This window comes from Eurosta solidaginis, chromosome 4 (assembly GCF_040869045.1).
Source record: "Eurosta solidaginis isolate ZX-2024a chromosome 4, ASM4086904v1, whole genome shotgun sequence".
In the NCBI taxonomy this organism is placed as follows: domain Eukaryota; kingdom Metazoa; phylum Arthropoda; class Insecta; order Diptera; family Tephritidae; genus Eurosta; species Eurosta solidaginis.
This window is the reverse complement of record NC_090322.1, coordinates 228,615,139-228,634,621: the sequence shown is the minus strand read 5'-3', so window position 1 is coordinate 228,634,621 and position 19,483 is coordinate 228,615,139. Positions and strand designations below refer to the sequence as shown.

Sequence of the window (19,483 nt, the reverse complement as noted above, 5' to 3'; positions counted from 1 at the left end):
TTTAAAGTGGGCGTGGTCGTTCTCCGGTGTTGAAAATGTTTATTAAGCATACATATAGTAATAAGTGTAACGTTTTTGCCAAATTTCATCATGATATCTTCAACGACTTCCAAATTACAGATTGCAAAACTTTTAAATTACCTTCTTTTAAAAGTGGGCGGTGCCCAAAGGTTCAGTAATTTTCTGTTCTGCATCATAAGATCAACCGTCCTACCTATCATCACCTTATCTGTCTTTGGCAATGAATTATCGTATTTTTTTGGTTTTTCGAAATTTTCGATATCGAAAAAGTGGACGTGGTTATAGTCCGATATCGTTCATTTTAAATAGCGAACTGATATGAGTGCGCAGGAACCTACATACCAAATTTCATCAAGATACCTCGAAATTTACTCAAGTTATCGTGTTAACGGGTAGACGGAGGGACGGACGGACATCGCTCAATCAAATTTTTTTTCGATCCTGATTATTTTGATATATGGAAGTCTATATCTATCTCGATTCCTTTATACCTGTACAACCAACCGTTATCCAATCAAAGTTAATATACTCTGTGAGCTCTGCTCAACTGAGTATAAAAATCTGTTTCATTAAAAAAAGTTCTGTAATTTGTTTTTACTTATATTGCCTCAATTAAGGGATGCCGCCAACCTTTTCAACTAGGTGGTGTTACACCGCCTGCCAGCAGATTCAAGGGGTTGATAAGCGATATTCATAGCACCAAAATTGTCAACCTCACCTACGCGAGGCGAATCCCGTTACAAGTATGCATGCGTTATACTTATATTTAGCAGGCAAGTCTTTAGCTACCACAAGTTCTACACGGTATGGCATAGAAGGTTCAATGTGGGCTAGTACCGTAATTGTGGTTTTTACCGAAAAGTCCCGCATCTATGCCCGGCAATGAACCATCAACATCAATAACACTCGCCAAAATCTTCGGGAAGCATCATTATCGTTTCAACATCTGATGAGCTTCACGTTTGCTTTATGTATTATCCTAACAAATTTATGTGCAGTCCAAGTGAGCTTATTCTGCCCGAGGTAGCTACCATCGCCCTAATCTAATCATAAATAACTTCAAAACAAAGAAACAATTATAAATAAATAAATGTAAAGCTCCACAACCTCCGAAGACATTTTAGGTCAAACTTCTCTTCCAATTTGCGTCGTGCTCCTTATAGTTTTCTTTTCCTACAAATTGGCTGGACGGGACCAACTTGTTTAAAGCCGACATCATCTGCAAAACAGATGAGTCTCACTGAGAAGCTTTTCATGGCAGACATCCACTCGGAGGGCTTAGAAAAATTTTCTTCTAATTGAAAACAATTGTTTCTAATTCTAATTTTGATGTTGCCCGAGGCGTGAACCTAGGATCTTCGGTGTGGCAGGTGTGGCACGCTACCATTACACAATGGCGGCTGCCATTTATATTTGCTTAAAAAGGGAAACTTATACTATTGGTTTTTTTCTTTTTTAAAGAAAAAAGCATCAAACTTTTCGTTGTCCCCCAAAAAATTTCAGATTTTTCTTTACATCAGTTAACGAAGAAACGTGCCTTTTTGCCATTTAATATCGCATTAGGTTATGTTGTACTTATTGTTGTTGTTCTTGTGCTTGAGCTAAATATTTCAACGTCTGCTGTTAAATATCCACTTAGTATATGAGACGTTGATTTAAGTTTTTCATTCTTTTTTTGGCACAGATTTAAAGACGCGACGCGATGTAGTGAATTTTGTCATAGTCGTAGTTGTTGTTGTACATGTTTATTTTTGCATACTTTTCTTCCCCACCGAATTGGTGTTAATATTTTTTGTGGAGAATTTTTCTTTCAAATCTCTTTTTGAAATTTTATTTTTTTATGACTTAATCTTTTTGACTTGCTTTAGTTTTGTTTTGGGCACATTTGAATTGGTATAAATATTTCTTGTGAGTGGAGAATTAAAAATTATACAAAATACAAAAATGTTGCTGCACTTGAGTTTATTGTTTCTCTTTTAAGTTTTGAGATCTTCTCATATTTGTTTTATAAAGAAAAGCGCATTTTTTTTTTAAAGTAATTAAAATTACTTTTATTTTTAAATTTTCTCTACATAATTATACCTTTCATGAACATGAAATGGTATATTAAGTTTGGTCCGATGTTTGTAACGTTGAGAAATATAGAGGATATACTCACCATTAAGTATACCGAATTGATCAGGGCGACGAACAGAGTTGATATAGCCATGTCCGTCTGTCCGTTCGTCCGTCCGTCCGTCCGTCTGTCTGTTGGAACGCAAACTAGTCCCTCAAATTTTGAGATATCTCAATGAAATTTGGCACAAGGATGTATTTTCGTATTATATTAGACATTTGTTGAATCCGGTAGGATCGGAACACTATAAATTATATCTCCCATACAACCGATCGTTCAGATAAGACGATTTTGGTCATTCGTGCCGCAATTTAGAATGTATAAACGTAAAACTCGGTGATATATATTCTAATATATCATAGAAGATATCTTGAAAAGATCACTTTGATCGGAGCTATATATAGTATATATTCCATACAACCGATCGTTCAGATAGAAATATTTTTAGCCATTTCTCCCTTAATGTTCAATATAAAAACGTTAAACTTGGTGATATTTATTCTAATATATCATAGTAGATTTCATGAGAAAATCATTTCGATCGGAGCTATATATAATATATAACCCATACAACCGATCGTTCAGATAGAAAGATTTTTGGCCATTTCTCCCTTAATTTCCAATATAAAAACGTTAAACTTGGTGATATTTATCTAATGCATATATCATAGTAGATTTCATGAAAAAATCATTTCGGTCGGAGCTATATATAATATTGTCACGGATATTAACATCACTAAGTTATGCCATCACTAAGGCCATGCCAAGCAGTATTTACGTCAATAATCAAATCATGTATACACATATATAAGGCAGCCGAAAGAGATGTCACACACAGATGCTTTTACTTATACGCCTATGTGTGTGCGAGAGACTGTAAACTACAAACTCACATACATCTGAGAGACGCTGAAAAGTAGAAAATTGTAAACAAGTAGAAACTATATGAGAACTATAAACACTCGAAATAGTTGGTAAGTTCTGGAAATAGAAGAGCCTAGATGTATGCAGCGTAAACTATAAAAGTGGCGCAAGCGAGTAAGAAGTAATTCAGTTTGAGTTGAGCTATCAATCAGTTTAATTAAGCACGCGATCTGGCGGCCAATAGTAGAGTTTCATTTGAGTTATCAATCAGTTTGGTTATTAAGCCAGCGAGTAGCAAAGTATAAGTGTTATTGTGAAGTACTTTAATAAAGGCCATTTTTCCATTATTCAATATTGGAGTTATTTATTCAACAGTTTAGTGATTCGAACTTAGCAAAAGGCAAATAAGAGGATTTGCAAGTAAATTCGTTACAATATATAACCCATACAACCGATCGTTCAGATAGAAAGATTTTTGCCCATTTCTCCCTTAGTTTCCAATATAAAAACGTGAAACTTGGTGATATATATTCTAATATCTTATAGAAGATTTACTGTAAAAATCATTTCGATCGGAGCTATATATAATATATATCCCATACAACCGATCGTTCAGATAAGGGGGTTTTTGCCATTTTTTATTTTATATTTATCTTAAAAATCGTTTAGGTATGTACATCTGTTCACTATATATTTCTTATCTTATACATCCGATTATTTGGAGATTACGAGCGGGATAAGATTATTGTTCAGCCCCATTCATGAAAGGTATGAAGTCTTCGGCACAGCCGAAGACAGTGCCGTCCTTACATGTTTTTTTGTAATTTCCTTTCTGTGTAGTCAAGTAAAGCGAAAGTGAAATGAAAATTGAATGAAAAAACAAAAATAATAATAAATTGAAAGCAAATTTGCTGCATGTTCGAGGCAACGAACCAGACGACACTTATAAAACATATTTGTTTTTGTTGTATTATACGGATAGTTGAAGGGAAAATGTGAATGAGTTTCATTGAATTATTTATAAGCAACAATATGAAAAGCCTGCACACATACACATAAACATATATACATGTATACACAAATCATATGCTGGGCACTTATTCATGTATATAAAAACACATGTGCTCTTCTTTTCTATGGATAAAAATAACCGTGCAAAAAATGCGATTAGTCTAGGATGAATCCGGGATGAGTCGCAAAGGAGTATGCGACCAATGCCAGTTTTGATCTCTTTATATGAGTTGTACTGTGCCCTTCTGCCTGAGCATGTGCTATGAAGAGACTAATTGTACCCATTTATACCCGAAAGGGGTCGATAGGACCAATCCCCCCCGCATTTTTAACCCCAATGGTGGTAGAATGATACACACCGATGTAATCCATTTTAAAATAAAACAATAATTCAAATTTTTTTTAGTTTCATTACCGCTTTATATTGAAATAAACAATTGCTAAGGCAGATGACTTTTTTGCTGAGAAACTTTCATAGCAGAAACACAATTGAAGGGTTTGCCAAGCCACCAAATCCATTTGATGTAAGCTGTTCGCCCGCTTTTCAAAAAAGGAATACAAAGTATTCTCCGAAAATTTTACCCTACCTCCGGCGTAGTCGCTAAGTCTCAGTATTTTAGGTTCGGTATAGGGCTCTGCATTTTTCTTAAATAATTCCCAACTGTACCCGAAAGGGATTAAAGGGGATCAATTATGCCCAAATGTAGATAAAAGAGACCAGTCGGAGACCAATATCTTTAGAGATTAATCGCACAATATTTTGTAGAGAAATATGCCTGTGCATATGTCTGTATTTATCATTTCGCAAATCCATTGCTGCTGGCAAGAATTTCGCTTAGGAAAAATTTACGGAAAAATAAATAAAAATTAAATAATAAATAAATAAATATGAAAAATGTAAGCTAGTTTAGAAATGAATAATATTATACACATACTTAGCGATATATATAAAAACATACAATGCATTACTAACGTGATCGAACATTAGGTTAGATTGAACTATCCGGTCAATAATGGTCTCACATAGACTGAATGTATGCATAATGCTACCAGAATTTGTTTGACGACCAAACCTATGTTATAGAATAACTCCGTGCTCTTGGCATATACTAGAAGTTTTCTAAGACCGAGCTGAAATGCTGCCTCGACATCTCGCCACACTGCCGCCCATTGAGCGCAGCACACGAACATAGAAAATGTGCAACCTTTTTTTCCTGCAGATTGCATTTTTTATATCTGCTTTTACTGACGAGACCTAACTTGTAAGCATGAGATGTTAGAAGGCAGTGTCCAGTTAGTATGCCCATTTTCAGTTTTAAGTCTTGTTTTTTTAGAGCTTTGAGCGACGTAGTGAATCTAACGTTGTAGGATTTGCACATGATTTTAAAAAACGCGCCAAGTATTAATTTTTATACCTTTCATGAACATTAAATGGTATATTAACTTTAGAAATATAGAAGATAGACTCTCCATTAAGTATACCGAATTGATCAGGGCGACGAACTGAGTTAATATAGCCATGTCCGTCTGTCCGTCCGTCCGCCTGTCTGTTTGAACGCAAACTAGTCTCTCAAATTTTGAGATATCTCAATGAAATTTGGTACAAGTGTGTATTTTTGTATTATATTAGACATTTATCGGATTCGGTAGGATCGGACCACTATAACATATATCTCCCATACAACCGATCGTTCAGATAAGACGATTTTGGTCATTCCTGCCGCAATTAAAAAGTATAAACGTGAAACTCGGTGATATATTCCAATGTTTTTACATTTCATGAAAATGAAATGTTATATTAAGTTTGTCACGAATCTCAAAATTGAAAGTTTTTGAACGAGAAGGGTAGGTAAGTAGATCGAAATGACCTAGATGATGAGCTGATTTGGTTTAATCATGTTCGTCTGTCTCTCTGTTTAATCGAAAAACAGTCGCTCAATTTTTGAGATATCTTGCTGCAATTTGGCAAGTTAGCATATTTGGGTGTCACATTGATCATATGTCGTAACCGACCGGATTGAACCACCATAGCACCTATCTCCCTATCTCCCCACATTTTATGAAGAAATGGACAGGCCGGTCAATAAATACCTCATATAGGCTGAATGTGTCCACAGGGTTTTTTGTTCGGGACGGAGTGAACGCCAGGGGTTGGCCTAGAAGTTTTTGGTACAGAATGTCTACAAAGAGGCTTATACTTGAGAAGCCAGACAGCCTCACAAGAATTGCAGTCTTACACAATTACTTCTAAGCGAATGGACGAATACATTGGAGTCATTCATGGTCTGGGAGGCAAAAATATTGTTTTGCTAGGAAACGTTCCCGGGCATTATTAATATGAAATTAAAGAACGGGTAGACTACCTAGCCAAACAGGATGCGACAGCAGTATTCTATGGTCCAGCGCGCTTCTGTGAACTCAGAAAGGCATACATTACACAAAAAGAAATAAAGCCAGTAAAATAAAAAAATCAGTTTTTTTTTTTTTTTGAATTAACAGCTATTCAGTAAAATTAATCGTAATATGGTTAATTCAACAGGGTTGTTTTTATCAAGAGGGGAAACCTAAATGGCAATTCAACAGAAAAACTGTTGACCTCAAGTTAATAATATTCTGTATGACAGATTCTCAATCAATTTAACTGATTTTTCTGTTAAAGGAGCAATCTCTGTAAAACTAACAGTCAATTCATTAGTATGTTTAGAGTGACATTAATAATTGTAAGTTTACACACAAGAGCTGGCGACCACCGTAGTTTGATCGGAGCGTGCTACGCCTACAATATCGAAAATCATTTAATAATTTTTGTTTGTTTGATGATTTGACTTTGGTTTGCTTTGGTTGGTTATACATCCAGGAACGAGATTATCAGCCAAAGACATACATCTATGCCGAGAGTGCCTATGAACGCTCGCTGGGTATAGTACGGGACAATGTGGTCTACGATATCACCTTAGTATGTTAAGTCTATCGGATACACAAATCTGTCGCCTTCGTTAGCTGGGTAATGAAATGCTCTGACAAAGCAGAGATTCCTTCACATTAGGTTGGACCGATTTGTATGGACGAAAGTTAACCGATATCGCACCATGGATTTTCGATTTTTCGAAATTTTCGAAAAATTGGGCATGGTTATAGTCCGATATTGTTCATTTTAAATAGCGATCTGAGATGAGTGCTCAGGAACCTACATACCAAATTTCATCAAGATACCTCAAAATTTACTCAAGTTATCGTGTTAACGGACGGACGGACGGACGGACGGACATGGCTCAATCAAATTTTTTTGCGATCCTGATGATTTTGATATATGGAAGTCTATATCTATCTCGATTCCTTTATACCTGTACAACCAACCGTTTTCCAATCAAAGTTAATATACTCTGTCAGCTCTGCTCAACTGAGTATAAAAACAGTAAATATACTGTGTTTAAATTTTATTTAAAAAATTTTCATTCATGTAAAATATGAATTTTCTGATTTATTAAATTTTGCTAGCAGTTTGAAAATAGAACAAGTAAGGAAGGCTAAGTTCGGGTGTAACCGAACATTACATACTCAGCTGAGAGCTTTGGAGACAAAATAAGGGAAAATCACCATGTAGGAAAATGAACCTAGGGTAACCCTGGAATGTGTTTGTATGACATGGATATTAAATGGAAGGTGTTAATGAGTATTTTAAAAGGGAGTGGGCCTTAGTTCTATAGGTGGACGCCTTTTCGAGATATCGCCATAAAGGTGGACCAGGGTGACTCTGTAATATGTTTCTACGATATGGGTATAAAATGAAGGCATTAATGAGGGTTTTAAAAGGAAGTGGCCCTTGGTTGTATATATAAAGGCGTTTTCGAGATATCGACCAAAATGTGGACCAGAGTGACCCAAAACATCATCTGTCGGGTACCGCTAATTTATTTGTATATGTAATACCACGAACCATATTCCTGCCATGATTCCAAGGGCTTTTGCTTTCGCCCTACAGAAATTTTTCATTTTCTTCTACTTAATATCGTTTTTTTCTAAAGTTATATTTTGCGTCAAAAAACCAAACCAATCACCATGTTTCATCCCTTTTTTCGCATTTGGTATAGAATTATGGAATTGTTTTCATTTTTTGAAATTTCGCCCATTTTTAATACCAAGATAAAGTGAGTTCAGATAAGTACGTGAACTAAGTTTAGTAAAGATATATCGATTTTTGATCAAGTTTTCGTATTAGCGGTCGAGCGGGAGGACAGACGGTCGACTGTGTATAAAAACTGGACCTGGCTTCAACAGATTTCGCCCATTTTCACAGAAAACAGTTATCGTCATAGAAGCTATGCCCTTACCAAATTTCACAAGGATTAGTAAATTTTTGTTCGACTTATGGCATTAAATGTATTCTAGACAAATTAAATGAAAAAGGACGGAGCCACGCCCATTTTGAAATTTTCTTTTATTTTTGTATTTTGTTGCACCATATCATTACTAAAGTTGAATGTTGACATAATTTACTTATATACTGTAAAGATATTAAATTTTTGTTAAAATTTGACTTAAAATTTTTTTTTTAAATTGAGCGTGTTCATCATCCGATTTTGCTACTTTTTATTCAGAACACATATAGTAATAGGAGCAGCGTTCCCGCCAAATTTCATCATGATATCTTCAACGACTGCCAAATTACAGCTTACAAAACTTTTAAATTACCTTCTTTTAAAAGTGGGCAGTGCCACACGGTGCCATTGTCCAAAATTTTACTAATTTTCTATTCTGCGTCATATGGTCAGCCCACCTACCAAGTTTCATCACTTTCTCCGTCTTTGGTAATGAATTATCGCACTTTTTCGGTTTTTAGAAATTTTCGATATCGAAAAAGTGGGCGTGATTGTAGTCCGATTTCGTTCATTTTAAGTAGTGATCTGAGATTGGTACCCAGCAACTTACGTACCAAATTTCATAAAGATACTCAAAATTTACTCAAGTTATCGAATAGTTATCGCCCAGATCATTTTGATATATAGAAGTCTATATCTATCTCGATTAGTTTATGTCATTACAGGGTACCGTTATGCCAACAAAATTAATATAGTCTGTGAAGTTTTATCAGCTATTATACATTAATTTTTTAAATTTGACTTATTTGTTTTATTATCATTATGTCAGACAGCGAGCCAGGCTTAAGAAACTGGGAAACTAAGCAGTTCAGGCAATACTGGATTGAATTCCCAAGGCAAAGACAAACCAAATTTTGTCTACTCCCAGCAACGAGAGTATCTGCCAAACTCATTAATCGAAACAGAGTGGACTTACGAAATCTCACTGGGTACTATATGGCACACAAGAGACTACGATATCACCTTAGCAATTGAAAGCTATTCCGATTTCGATATAGAAATCTGTCGCTTTTGTTAACTGGAGGATGAAACACCGATGCACATTCTCGACGAATGTGTCGCTCTGCCAAACAAAGACTCTCCCATCTAAGTGGCGTGACTCTTATGTATTACAAAGCCTGAAGAAATACTTGAAAACTTTAAAAGCCTCCACACACAGTAATAAGCTTTTAGGTCAAGCACAATATCTATATATTCTAACGTATTTACTGGAATTCCTCTTATTTGCAACCTTCTGCTAACGTTTGAATCACTAAACTGTTGAATAAATAACTCCGCTATTCAATAGTGCAAAATTGCTTTTATTAGACTACTTTCAAAATAACACACCTATTGCTCGCCAGATAGCATCTTAAATCAAACTGATTGTCGTGCCTCTACTGTTGCTGCCTTTTATACGGTCTGATTTCCTCGTTGCATATTTCTAGGTTTTTCTATTTCCAGAACTTACGAGTTAGTTATCAGCTATAAAATTACTCAGCTGTAACTACAGATGCATGATTTTATAGCTTCTATCAAACCCCATGCGCTTGTATGTGTGAGCGACACTTGCACAACCATTGCATACTTTCGGGAGTATCTCAGATTTATGCACGTGGTTGTGCGTTGCTTCTCCCCTGCGTGTACGTACATATGTGTAGACATAATGTTGAATTATTGATGTGCATGCAAGTCACTGCTTAGCATCAGCTTAGAGATGCTAATATTCGTTAAAACATATAAAATTAAAATTATGTATGTATGTAGATATAGATCGGTTTGCATCCTAAACGGATTGAGCGATCACAACCAAATTTGCACAACCCACTAGAAACTTTCTAGGGATGGTCATAGGCTATAAACAATTTCGATATATAAAAGGATCGTGGTACCTCCCATACAAATGGAATTTTTGGTACTGTATAACTCTGAAGGTATTCATGCTAGAATATTGAATTTCAGTAAAGAGTTATACGAGGTCAATACTTAACACCACAAAGAAAATGTGGGGTGAGGGTTAAGGGGGCATGGCAACTCCCATACAAATGGAATATATCATACTCTATATCTCTGGAAGTAGTAATGGTAGCATAATGAACACTGGTAAGGAGCTAAATGACGTTAAGTCCTAACAATTCCTGTAAATTGTGGAATTGGGGAAAAGAGGGCGAGGCATCTTCCCTACAAATGGGATTTTTCAGAACTATGGCTGCCGTACAAACTTAGGTTATTATAACAGCTAAAGTTTGACTACAGGGTTATTTGGCTGTTATTCCTTATTGTTAACTTCAGTTAGTCTGCATCTTCTATAACTATGAAAAATTGAAACAAACGAGACAACTTATCAATCCATTGACACAGTCGTAGAATAATAGCAAGCTGTGCATTATCCGGTTGCGTTTCTTAACTACTTGGAGCCATCAGGAATTCCTTCCCATCGATTGATGCTTCGTAATTTAGATCCTCCGCGCTTATGTAATGGGACAAGGCTTATCATCACAAAACTTTTACCGAATGTCATTGAAGCAATGACTTTATCCGGAAATTTCGAAAACAACAAAGTTTTCATACCAAAGATTCCATTAATACCAATTTATATGCTTCTCAATTATAAACGGCTCCAATTTCCTATTAGCTGGCTTATGCAATGTCTATCAACAAAGCTCAAGGACAGTCATTAGCTTTAGTTGGAGTCAATCTTACCAACTCAAGTTTCACCCATGGACAATTATACGTAGCCTGCTCCAGAGTTGGCTCATCGAAAAATATTTTTATTTATACTCCAAATAATATTACAAAAAATATTGTATGTCCTATGGTTTTCAGCAGCACCTAAATTCGCAAATACACAACCTTAAAATAAGTTTAAAATTTCTGTTATTTATTTTGCATATTTTTATAGAAACTTGGGTTGAAATCCACGGCCATAAGCTAGTATCTAAATAAAGGTCGCAGGGCATCTAGGCCTCACAATAATAATACTTATCTTGGTTTATATATATCATCGGCGGCCACCGTGGTGCATGCTCCGCATACCATACCGTATGCCCTGGGTTCACACCCCGGGCAAAGCAACATCAAAATTTTAGAAATAAGGGTTTTCAATTAGAAGAAAATTTATCTAAGCGGCGTCGCCCTTCGGCAATGTTTGGCAAGCGCGTCGGGTGTATTTCTGCCATGAAAAGCTCTCAGTGAAAACTCATCTGCCTTGTCGATGCCGTTCGGAGTCGGCATAAAACATGGAGGTCCCGTCCGGCCAATTTGTGGCGAAAATCAAGAGGAGCACGACGCAAATTGGAAGAGAAGCTCGGCCCTAGATATCCTCGGAGGTTATCGCGCCTTATATTTATTTATTATATATACCATCGATGACTTTGCAAAACCATCTACCGACCAACTGCAAAACCGCCTATCTGGCGGAATTAGGATTTTACACGAGAGCAGAAAAACTTAGTTTATACAGTTTTTTCTTTAGGAACTTTTTCCATGTTCAATTAAAGTTCTCAATACAGCTAAATATGTTAGAACATTTAGTATGTATAAACTCAAAAATGTTCCTGCTTTCCCCCGTTAGGAGCTTTATTTAAGGAAAATGAATCAAACGCAATTTCAGAGTCCAAGTTCAATTTAAACGTTATATTACAAAATTGGTTTACAAATATGAAAGTCATGGTTTCTTTGGATGGAGCTGGGGGCAATGAGCTCAGGGCTAAGAAGTCTCAAGTCTGCACCTGGCAGTATTTGGGTGGTTTTGCAATTTGTGGATGGATGGTTAGGCAAAAGCGCCGACGATATATATATGTATTTAATACTGAAGCTTTTCTTGCACTAAAGCACCTAAAAAATAACGCCGTGACTTGAGTTTGGCTTTGTTTGTATACGCTCCTAGCATGAGCTCCTATGCGATGCTATACCTTTTACAGCAAAAGGAAATTCCATCTATAAAGCATATGTATTAGGGTGGGTCGATTTGTATGGACGAAAGTTAACCGATATCACGCGATAGATTTTTCGATAGGATTTGAGCTCAGGAAAAAAAAGTTCCACTACGCATACCCAATAAAATAATTTTCGAGCCACCGAAATTTCATTTTTTTTTTTAATTTTTTCGACTTTGTCTTATAATGTTTTTTTCATGACCTACTAAAAGATTGTCATATGTATACCCTGTCCGACCTAAAATGTCCGCTAAAAACTTTGTCGATAACAGTTTTTTGAAAAAAATGTTATCGACAACGTTTTTAGCAGATATTTTTGGGTCGGACAGGGCATACATGAAAATTTTACAATCAAATGAAAATTTTTTAGTAGGTCATGAAAAAAACCTTAAAAATCAAAGTCGAAAAAAAGTAAAAAAAAAACAAGTAAGGAAGGCTAAGTTCGGGTGTAACCGAACATTACATACTCAGTTGAGAGCTGTGGAGACAAAGTAAGGGAAAATCACCATGTTGTAAAAAGAACCTAGGGTAACCCTGGAGTGTGTTTGTATGACATGTGTATCAAATGGAAGGTACTAAAGAGTATTTTAAGAGGAAGTGGACCATAGTTCTATAGATGGACGCCATAAGGTGGACCAGGGTTGTATATGTGAAATCGTTTTCGAGATATCTACCAAAATGTGGACCAGTGTGATCCAGAAAATCATCTGTCGGGTACCGCTAATTTATTTATATATGTAATACCACGTACAGTATTCCGTCCAAGATTCCAAGGGCTTTTGATTTCGCCCTGCAAAACTTTTTCATTTTATTCTACTTAATATGGTAGGTGTCACACCCATTTTACCAAGTTTTTTCTAAAGTTATATTTTGCGTCAATAGACCAATACAATTACCATGTTTCGTTCCTTTTTTCGTATTTGGTATATAATTATGGCATTTTTTTCATTTTTCGTAATTTTCGATATCGAAAAAGTGGGCGTGGTCATAGTCGGATTTCGGCCATTTTTTACGCCAATACAAAGTGAGTTCAGATAAGTACGTGAATTGAGTTTAGTAAAGATATATCGATTTTTGCTCAAGTTATCGTGTTAAAGGCCGAGCGGAAGGACAGACGGTCGACTGTGTATAAAAACTGGGCTTGGCTTCAACAGATTTCGCCCTTTTTCACAGAAAACAGTTATCGTCCTAGAGTCTAAGCCTCTACCAAATTTCACAAGGATTGGTGAATTTTTGTTCGACTTATGGTATTAAAAGTCTCCTAGACAAATTAAATGAAAAAGGGCGGAGCCACGCCCATTTTTAAAACTTTCTGTTATTTTTGTATTTTGTTGCACCATATCATTACTGGAGTTGAATTTTGGCATAATTTACTTATATGCTGTAAAGATATTAACTTTTCTTTTAAAATTTGAATTAAAACAATTTTTTGTTTAAAAAGTGGGCGTGGTCGTTCTCCGATGTTGCTAAGTTTTATTGAGCAGACATAAAGTAATGAGAGTAACGTTCCTGCCAAACTTCATCATGATATCTTCAACGACTGCCAAATTACAGCTTGCAAAACTTCTAAATTACCTTCATTTAAAAGTGGGCGGTGCCACGCCCATTGTCCAAAATTTTACTAGTTTTCTATTCTGCGTCATAAGCTCAACTCACCTACCAAGTTTCATCGCTTAATGCGTATTTGGTAATGAATTATCGCACTGTTTTGATTTTTCGAAATTTTCGATATCGAAAAAGTGGGCGTGGTTATTGTCCGATATCGTTCATTTTAAATAGCGATCTGAGATGAGTGCCGAGGAACCTACATACCAAATTTCATCAAGATACCTCAAAATTTACTCAAGTTATCGTGTTAACGGACAGACGGACGGACGGAGGGACGGACGGACGGACGGACGGACGGACATGGCTCAATCGAATTTTTTTTCGATAGTGATGATTTTGATATATGGAAGTCTATATCTATCTCGATTCCTTTATACCTGTACAACCAACCGTTATCCAATCAAACTTAATATACTCTGTGAGCTCTGCTCAACTGAGTATAACAAGTAAGGAAAGCTAAGTTCGGGTGTAACCGAACATTACGTACTCAGCTGAGAGCTTTGGAGACAAAATAAGGGAAAATCACAATTTAGCAAAATGAACCTAGGGTAACCCTGGAATGTGTTTGTATGACATGTGTATCAAATGAAAGGTGTTAATGATTATTTAAAACGTAGTGGGCCTTAGTTCTATAGGTGGACACCTTTTCGAGATATGGCAATAAGGGTGGACCAGGGGTGACTCTAGAATGTGTATGTACGATATGGGTATCAAATTAAAAGTATTAATGAGGGTTTTAAAAGGGAGTAGCCCTTAGTTTTATATGTGAAGGCGTTTTCGAGATATCGACAGAAATGTGGACCAGGGTGACCCAGAACATCATCTGTCGGGTACCGCTAATTTATATATACATGTCATACCACGAACAGTATTCCTGCCAAGATTCCAAGGGCTTTTGATTTCGCCCTGCTTTTTCGTTTTCTTCTACTTAATATGGTAGGTGTCACACCCATTTTACAAAGTTTTTTCTAAAGTTATATTTTGCGTCAAAAGAGCAATCCAATTACCATGTTTCATCACTTTTTTTAATATTTGGTACAGAATTATGGCATTTTTTTCATTTTTCATAATTTTCGATAACGGAAAAGTGGGCGTGGTCATAGTTGGATTTCGGCCATATTTTATACCAAGATAAAGTGACTTCAGATAAGTACGTGAACTAAGTTTAGTAAAGATATATCGGTTTTTGCTCAAGTTATCGTGTCAACGGCCGAGCGGAAAGACAGACGGTGGATTGTGTATAAAAACTGGGCGTGGCTTAAACCGATTTCGCCCATTTTCACAGAAAAGAGTTATCGTCACAGAATCTATGTCCCTACCAAATTCCACACGGATTGGTGAATTTTTCACGACTTATGGCATTAAAAGTATCCTAGACAAATTAAATGAAAAAGGGCGGAGTTACGCCCATTTTGAAATTTTCTTTTATTTTTGTATTTTGTTGCACCATATCATTACTGGAGTCGAATGTTGACATAATTTACTTTTATACTGTAAAGATATTAAATTTTTTGTTAAAATTTGACTTAAAAAAAAAAATTTTTTTAAAGTGGGCGCGTTCGTAATAAAATTTCGCTAATTTTTATTTAGCGCACATACAGTAATAGGAGTAACGTGCCTACCAAATTTCATCATGATATCTTCAACGACTGCCAAATTACAGCTTGCAAAACTTTTAAATTACCTTCTTTTAAAAGTGGGCGGTGCCACGCCCATTGTCCAAAATTTATATAATTTCTATTTTGCGTCATAAGGTCAACGCACCTATCCAGTTTCATCACTTTATCCGTTTTTGGTAATGAATTATCGCACTTTTTCTGTTTTTCGAAATTTTCGATATCGAAAAAGTGGGCGTGGTTGTAGTCCGATTTCGCCATCTGAGATGAGCGCCCAGGAACATACATACCAAATTTCATCAAGATACCTTAAAATTTACTCAAGTTATCGTGTTTAAGGCGGACGGACGGACGGACGGACTTACGGACATGGCTAAATTAATTTCTTTTTTCACTCAGATCATTTTGATACAAAGAAGTCTATATCTATCTCGATTTGTTTATGCCGTTACGGATTACCGTTATGCGAACAAAGTTAATATACTCTGTGAGCTCTGCTTAGCTGAGTATAAAAAAATTAAATTTCGCGGGCTCGAAAATTACTTTTTTGGGTATGCGTAGTGTAACTTTTTTTCCTGAGCCCAAATCCTATCAAAAAATCGATGGCGCGATATCGGTTAATAAATCGACCCAGTCGCATATGTATGTATATGTACATACAATACTGTTGCTTATGTAGCATACAATTGAAATGTTTGTAATTTACAAAACTTTTACAAAAGTGCCACCGGAAGGAGAATGCGGGGGGGCTTAACGTTTGCGTTGCGTCTTTTAGGGATACGTCGCCAATGCGAAGCGTTTCATGTATTTAGCCTTGCTTTCATTCAACAAAAAAAAAAAAAAAAAAAAACAGCTCGAATTTGTATGAATTTTGTATGAGTTTCTCTATGATCTTGTTTTTGTGCACACGTTAGCGCACATGCATGTATGTATGTGTGATTGGGTTATATGGAAAGGGGAGAGCTAAAAGAAATCTTTCACTTGCATTCAGAAAAAAAAAAAAAAAATTAAGTAAAAATTAAATTGAAAGAAAATCAAACACTAAAAAGCTTTTAGTAGCATCCTTTTACAAAGTCTTCAACCTTTACATAGAAAACGCAAAGTTTTATATATTTATGTTTGTTTTACTTTTGCACTGCCTCTTGCTTTTTACTTTGCAACTACCATCATACTGATGGTCGTACATACCAACAAAACATGCGGATGTTGGTAAGGCGCAAATCTTTTCAAAATTATTTTCGTTATCTTCGCTAAGGCGCGTCGGTGCTCTATTTTCGCCACTTCGACGAACATATGTATGCATGTATGTATGTAAGAGGTTATTAACGTTAAAAAATAAAAAATTATATATATTTTTTAGTGAAAAGCATACAAATTCTATAGACACTGATGCTTTTTGCCACAGTTGCGAATGCATGGAACTACTTAACGCTTTTACGCGCCGTTCATACACGCACACAACCAAACGCAGACACTCATTTACACATACATACGTATATGTAAATGATTGCCAGAGACGCGCAGAGTAAGCAGCTCGTTGTATATGCATGCACGTGTGTATTCATGTTTGCGTGCGATTTGTTCGTATTCACTATGTACAGAATGAAATAATGGAATACACTTTAAAACACTTTTATTTCTATAAATATTTTTTTTTGTGCTGTTGTTGTAAGCTGGATTTCCCTTTCAGTAAAACGGCTACTTACAGCGAGCTTGTTTTACTCTTATTATTTTATTTTTATTTTTATCAAATACAAACTTTGTACGTACACAAATCACTCAATAGCCGCAATTTTAGATTCTTTGTTGTAGGTATTTTCTATTTTCTGCAATCATTACACACATACACGCACATTGTCACATACAAATGTATTTATGAAGATATAAACGCGCACACGTTTTTCACGCGGCTTTTCACTGCGAATTTCTTTTGTAACGAACGCCAAGCTAATCCACGACAGACTGACAGCAGGCAATAGAAATTTGTTGGCCGTAAGCATTATAGCCATATAACCAAAGAGACCAAACCCCTATTTACAGCCACTAGTGTGTATATGTGTGTATGTGTGGTGTGTCGCTCATGTGGATGCTGCGCAGCGCTCATTTCCCAGTATTTTCCACGTGAGCAGTAAAAATTTACACAGAAGATGAGCATAAGCGAGAGCGTAAAAATTCAATTTATAAATTGAGTTTGTATTTTGTTTTGTAAAAAAATGACAAACGTGCGTATGGGTGTGTGTGTCCCCTTTTCAAAATTCACTTGCCTATGTTAAGGCGCAGTGATTTGTTTTGAACTTAGTTTTTGTTGTTGTATATTTTTATACTCAGCTGAGCAGAGCTCACAGAGTATATTAACTTTGTTCGCATAACGGTAATCCGTAACGGCATCAACTAATCGAGATAGATATAGACTTCTATATATCAAAATGATCTGGGCAAAAAAAGAAATTCATTTAGCCATGTCCGTCCGTTTGTCCGTCCGTAAACACGATAACTTGAGTAAATTTTGCAGTTTCTTGATGAAATTTGGTATGTAGGTTCCTGGGCGCTAATCTCAGATTGCTATTTAAAATGAACGAAATCGGACTACAACCACGCCCACTTTTTCGATATCGAAAATTTCGAAAAACCGATAAAGTGCGATAATTCATTATCAAAAACGGATATAGCGATTAAGCTTCGTAGATGCGTTGACCTTGTGACGCTAAATAGAAAATTAGTAAAATTTTGGACAATGGGCGTGGCGCCGCCCACCTTGAAAAGAAGGTAACTTAAAAGTTTTGCAAGCTGTAATTTCGCAGTCGTTGAAGATATCATGATGAAATTTGGCAGGCGCGTTCCTCCTATTACTATATGTGTGCTAAAAAAATTAGCAAAATCGGATGACGAACACGCCCACTTTGAGAAAAAAAATTTTTTAAGCCAAATTTTAACAAAAAATTTAAAATCTTTACAGTATATAAGTAAATTATGCCAAAATTCAACTCCAGTAATGATATGGTGAACAAAATACAAAAATAAAACACAATTTCAAAATGGGCGTGGCTCCGCTCTTTTCCATTTAATTCGTCTAGAATACTTTTAAGGCCATAAGTCGAACAAAAATTCACCAATCCTTGTGAAATTAGGTAGGTGCTTAGATTATATGACAATAACTGTTTTCTGTGAAAATTGGGAAAATCGGTTGAAGCCACGCCCAGTTTTTATACACAGTCGACCGTCTGTCCTTCCGCTCGGCTGTTAACATGATAACTTGAGTAAACGTTGATATATCTTTACTAAACTCAGTTCACGTACTTATCTGAACTCACTTTGTATTGGTATAAAAAATGGCCGAAATCCGACTATGACCACGCCCACTTTTTCGATATCGAAAATTACCAAAAACGAAAAAAATGACATAATTCTATACCAAATACGAAAAAAGGGATGAAACATGGTAATTTGTAAAATGGGTGTGACACCTGCCATATTAAATAGAAGAAAATGAAAAAGTTCTGTAGGGCGAAATCAAAAGCCCTTGGAATTTTGGCTCGAATACTGTTCGTGGTATTACATAAACAAATAAATTAGCGGTACCCGACAGATTATGTTTTGGGTTACCCTGGTCCACATTTTGGCCGATATATCGAAAACGCCTTCGTATATATAACTAAGGGACACTTCCTTTTGAAAGCCTCATTAATACCTTCCATTTGATACCCATATCGTACAAAGACATTCTAGAGTAACCCCTGGTGCAGCTAAGGCCCACTCCCTTTTAAAATACTCATTAGCACCTTTCATTTGATACCCATATCGCACAAACACATTCTATAGTCACCCCTGGTCCACCTTTATGGCGATATGTCGAAGAGGCATCCACCTATAGAACTATGGCCCACTTCCTTTTAAATAATCATTAACACCTTTCATTTGCTACCCATATCGCACAAACGCTTCTAGAGTCAC

At 36.0% G+C, this 19,483-nt stretch overlaps 1 protein-coding gene across 10 annotated transcripts in view; it reads right to left on the bottom strand.

The window, feature by feature from the left end:
- Neto (Neuropilin and tolloid-like) overlaps positions 1 to 17,483 on the bottom strand; it is a 218,338-nt gene extending 200,855 nt beyond the window's left edge. For 7 of the 10 annotated variants that reach the window (XM_067784961.1, XM_067784953.1, XM_067784947.1 and 4 more), the window contains exon 1: positions 17,303 to 17,483. The gene's annotated coding sequence lies outside the window, so the exon portion shown is untranslated. Of the gene's footprint in view, positions 1 to 17,238 lie in introns of all 10 variants that reach the window. The other 3 variants (XM_067784949.1, XM_067784955.1, XM_067784950.1) reach the window with 2 other exon arrangements.
- Positions 17,484 to 19,483: the final 2,000 nt, after the last annotated feature.